The sequence below is a fragment of the Pan troglodytes genome, chromosome 21, assembly GCF_028858775.2.
Source record: "Pan troglodytes isolate AG18354 chromosome 21, NHGRI_mPanTro3-v2.0_pri, whole genome shotgun sequence".
Lineage (NCBI taxonomy): Eukaryota > Metazoa > Chordata > Mammalia > Primates > Hominidae > Pan > Pan troglodytes.
In genome coordinates, this window is record NC_072419.2 from 47,970,574 (window position 1) to 47,975,638 (window position 5,065).

At 43.2% G+C, this 5,065-nt stretch overlaps 1 non-coding gene across 1 annotated transcript; it reads right to left on the minus strand.

Moving 5' to 3' along the window:
- Window positions 1-4,374: 4,374 nt before the first annotated feature.
- On the minus strand, window positions 4,375-4,496 carry LOC112206582 (small nucleolar RNA SNORA26). The gene has a single exon (XR_002940999.2). It is a non-coding gene; the product is annotated as a small nucleolar RNA SNORA26 (small nucleolar RNA).
- Window positions 4,497-5,065: the final 569 nt, after the last annotated feature.

The window sequence follows — 5,065 nt, forward strand, 5'->3', positions numbered from 1 at the left end:
GTGTAGAAAAGTGAAATGACTTAATCCTAATGCCTTTGAAATGGGAACTGTTGAGACACCTGAGTGGTCTCTTTAAATTCAAGATGCAAACAGATTGCGCTGCTGTTTGGAGGGAGCATGGAGCTGAAACAATATCCCTGGAGTCTAGTAGTTTTTTTTTTTTTTTTTTTAAGTTCAAGTGCTCTAGGCCCACCTACTGTGGTTCTAGATGGATGTTTTAAATATTTGCATTTTAAAATATTTTAAAAACTCTTATTTCTGTGTAATAAAAAAGTTCGGCCAGGCGCAGTGGCTCATGCCCATAATCCCAGCACATTGGGAGGCCGAGATGGGCAGATCACCAACGGTCAGGAGTTTGAGACCAGCCTGGTCTACTTGGTGAAACCCCGTCTCTACTGAAAATACAAAAAAAAAAAAAAAAAAAAAAAAAGCTGGGTGTGGTGATGGGTGCCTGTTATCCCAGCTACTGGGGAGGCTGAGGCAGGAGAATTGCTTGAACCTGGGAGGTGGAGGATGCAGTGAGCTGAGATCGTGCCACTGCACTTCAGCCTGGATGAAAAAATGAAAACGTTGGCTTGCCTTTGTCCTGGGTTCTTAGAAGGTAGATAACCTGTAAATAATTGGAATTTTCTGAATGAGAAGAGTGTCTTTGTTTTTCATGGTGGACCTCGATAGTTTAAGCTAATGAGATGACTCAATATGGGAGCGGGCCACACTAGGAAGAACCATGGTGTGATTAGAGGGATGGGGTTTTTAGCCATGTGATATCACTCCTCAGAGGAAGAGGAAACGGGGCATAGCCAATGATTCAATCGATCGCTTCTACAAAGTAAGACCCCAATAAAAGCTCTAGACACCGTAATTTAGGTGAGCTTCCCTGATTGGCAATACCTTGTGTATTGTCACATATTAATGTGCGGGGAGGGCAATAAGCCCTGACTCCACTAGGAGAAGACAATGGAAGTTTTGCATCTGGAACCCTCTCAGACCTTGGCCTATGTATTCTCCTTGTGGCTGGTTCTGATTCATATCCTTGTGCTATAATAAAACTACAATTGTAAGGACAGAACTTTCCTGAGTTCTGTGAGTCATTCTAGTGAGTTATCAAACTTGAGGGGGTAACGAGCACTCCCGAGTTTGTAGCCAGTTGATCAGATGTGAGAGTGGCCTGGGGACCCCCAAACTTGCAGCTGGTGTCTGAAGTGAAGGCAGTCTTCTGGAGGATTATACCCATGGCTTGTGAAGTTTGGCCTAACTCTGGATAGTTGGTCTTAGAAGTCATTGCAATTTCTTTAACTTTTTATCTTGAAAAATTTAAAACTTAAAGAAAATTTGCAAGTGTAGTACAATGAATACCCATATACTTTTCACTTAGAGTCTCCAATTTGTTAATGCATTCCCATATTTGTGTCATTTCTCTCTTTCTGTATATACTTTTTTTTTTCCTGAACCAATTGAAAGTTGCAAACATGTCATCCCTAAACACTTCAGTACATACCTCCTGAGAACCAGGACATTCTCCTACATAATTCCAATAGCATGATCACTCACAAGAAATTTAGCATTGATACAATAATATTATCTAATATGTTTCAATTTTCCCTATTGTCCTTAAAATAACCCTTATAATTTTTTCCTTTCAATTTAGGAGGATCCAGTCAAAGGTCATGTATTCCTTTGGTTGTTATGTCTCCTTGGTTTCCTTAAATCAAGATTCCAGAACTGTCTCCTTGTTTTTTTTTGTTTTTGAGACAGAGTCTTGCTCTGTTGCCCAGATAGGAGTACAGTGGCACGATCTTGGCTCACTGCAACCTCCACCTCCCGGGTTCAAGCAATTCTCCTGCCTCAGCCTGCCCAGTAGCTGAGATTACAGGCGCCTGCCACTGTGCTTAGCTAATTTTTGTATTTTTAATAGAGACGGGGTTTCACCATGTTGGCCAGGCTAGTCTGGAACTCCTGACCTTTCAGGTGATCCTCCCGCCTCGACCTCCCAGAGTGCTGGGATTACAGGCGTGAGCCACTGCGCCTGGCCTGTCTCCTTGTTTTTTTTTTTTTTTTTTTTTTTTTTTTTTTTTTTTTTTTTGAGACAGAGTCTCTCTCTGTCACCCAGGCTGGAGTGCAGTGGCGCGGATCTCGGCTCACTGCAAGCTCCGCCTCCCGGGTTCATGCCATTCTCCTGCCTCAGCCTCCCGAATAGCTGGGACTACAGGCGCCCACCACCACGCCCAGCTAATTTTTTGTATTTTTAGTAGAGACGGGGTTTCACTGTGTTACCCAGGATGGTCTCAATCTCCTGACCTTGGATTACAGGCGTGAGCCACCGCGCCCAGCCTTGTTTTTTATTTTAATTTAATTTAATTTTGTCTGTAATGAAATTGACACTTTTGAAAGGGCCACACTACCTGACTTGTATATTGCTCCGTAATCTCAATTTGTCTGATTGTTTTCTCATAATTAGATTCAGATTATATATCCTTAGCAAGAATACAAACTATGTAGATGATGTGTTGATGAAAAGTTTGTACTAGTGTGATGTCAACCAAGATGGCAGAGTAGAAGATCCCTTGGCATCACTCCTCTCAGAAAAATACAACTAGAAACTGTTCAAGACCAGAATACCACCCTGAGTTCACCAACACACCAACACTTGGAGGAGAAGTGGAGAAAACCCTGGACGAACAGAATTGAGAAAATCTGTGACCGGTAAGGGAAGTCATCATTTCAGACTGTGCTGTCCCCTCCCCTAACCAGGCAGAATGCTACAGACAGAGAATTTCCCCCAATCCATTGTTTCAGGAGTTAGAGGAGGGAATTGGGGGTGGATGTTTGATCTCTCCATGGTCTGGGAATCTGCAAGGGAAGCCCACTCTGGTCCTGTCCCATGGGAACCTTTGGGAGTGCTGGGAGGGCTGAACCACCTGGGATGACTTAGAGACAAAGAGCAGGATGCCGACTGCAGCACTGGCACTTGGATCTTGGTGGCTACTCTGTGCTCTGATTGGTGGGGATGCCATGTTGAAGAGACTGGCTGGAGTCATAGTGCTGCAGGGGCACAGTCCATGGAAAGGCCCAAATGCCTGGCTGGATTTTCCACAATGCCCAGGTACTTGCAGAAAGCGTTTCCTTGGCCCGGAGACAACTAAAAGGTCAGGATTAAGTTCCAGTACCTGCTTAAGTCTTCCCCATACTGAGAAACTATGGCAGGGTGGCCATATAGTTCTGGGGCAACATTTAGCCTCCTGTGTTTACTATAAGTTTTCCCTAGACCAAGAAACAATGACAAAGCAACAATTTAGCTCCAGTGCAGTGTTTTAGTTCTGGTGCTCACTGTAAGTCCTCCCCAGAATGGGCAGAAACAACAGGCCAGCATTTAAATTCCAATACTAAGTAGTAAAGGTCTAAAACAAGCAAAGAACACCTGCAAAAACTAGAAGAGGTGCCTGTTTCCTCAGATATGCAAACATCAGTGTAAAGATGTAAAGACTGTGAAAACTCAGGGAAATATGACATCACCAAAAAAAACCAACAAAGTTCTAACAACAGGCCCAGAAGAATTGAAGATCTATGAAATGTGAGACAGAGAATTCAGAATCCTCTTAAACAAGTTAAGGGAATCATAAGAAAATACAAATAGAAAATTAAATAAAACTTGGAAAACAGGGTGGGTGTGGTGGCTCACACCTGTAATCCCAGCACTTTGGGAGGCCGAGGCAGGTAGATCACAAGGTCAGGAGTTCAAGACCAGCCTGGCCAACATGGCGAAACCCCGTCTCTACTAAAAATACAAAAATTAGCCAGGCGTGGTGGTGCGCACCTGTAATCCCAGCTACTTGGGAGGCCGAGGCAAGAGACTCACTTGAACCCAGGAGGCAGAGGTTGCAGTGAGCTGAGATCGTGCCACTGCACTCCAGCCTGGGCAACAGGGTGAGACTCAGTCTCAAACAAACAAACAAACAAACAAAAAAACTTGGAAAACAATCGAGGAACAAAATTAGAAATTTGACAAAGACATAGGAATAATTTAAAAAATCGGATAGAAATTCTAGGAATACAGACTAGAATAACTGAACTGAAAAACGCATTAGATAGCTTCAACAGCAGACTTGATCAAACTGAGGAAAGAATTAGCAAGCTTGAAAACAAAATATATGAAATTATCCAATCAGAGGGTAAAAAGAAACGTTTGGACTGAAAAAGAGAAAAAGTACATCAGCAGTGAGGTGCAAGTATATCACACACGGCACATAGAAGAACTGCATGGGCCAAGGGCCACAACTTGTGGTGGAGACAGTTTTACAGAGCAGGAATGTTGGAGTTACCTGAGGCTCATTTCTTATTCTCCTCTTCTTTTTCTTTTTCTTTTTTTTTTTCTTCAGCTGTGTTTCCAGACATGATTCAAAGAGGAATTTTGCAATATCATTTCTGGGTTTTATGGAAACTTACTTTACCTTTCTGTGTTAGGCTCTTAAAGCATTGTGTCAACCTTAAAAGGACACAGGAAAGGGCATGTCACTTTTCTGACACCATCTAATCCCAGCTCATTCCAAGGCTAAGAGGGTTCTCACATGTCCATCTCTAGCCCAGCCTGCTTCCCTAAACACAGTCCTGATACTCAGCTACTTACTTTCATCTCAAAGGTGGTCTCAAAGATCCCTCATGCTAACATGTTCAGCATTCAACTCTTGAGTCTCTACACCAGTCTCCTTCCCCCCAGCATGAGTCTACATCTCCATGAGTCTACACCACCACCCACTCAGTTATGTGAGCTAGAAACCTGGACATCATCCTTGATGCCAGCTTCTTTTCCCCCTCCTCCTGTAGCCAGTCCATCACCAAGTCCCGCTGTTTTGACCACCTAAATAATGATCAAATCCATTCATTCTCTCCATCTACTCTACTACCAGCTTAGTCCAAGCCATGATTCTACTACACCCTCCTAGCAGATCTCTTGGCTTCCACACAGGCACACTTCTGAATCTCATCTCCATACAGCAACCAAAATATCTCTTAAGAGTGTAAATCTGATCACCTGTTCCCCTACTTAGGACCCTTTAATGGATTCTTA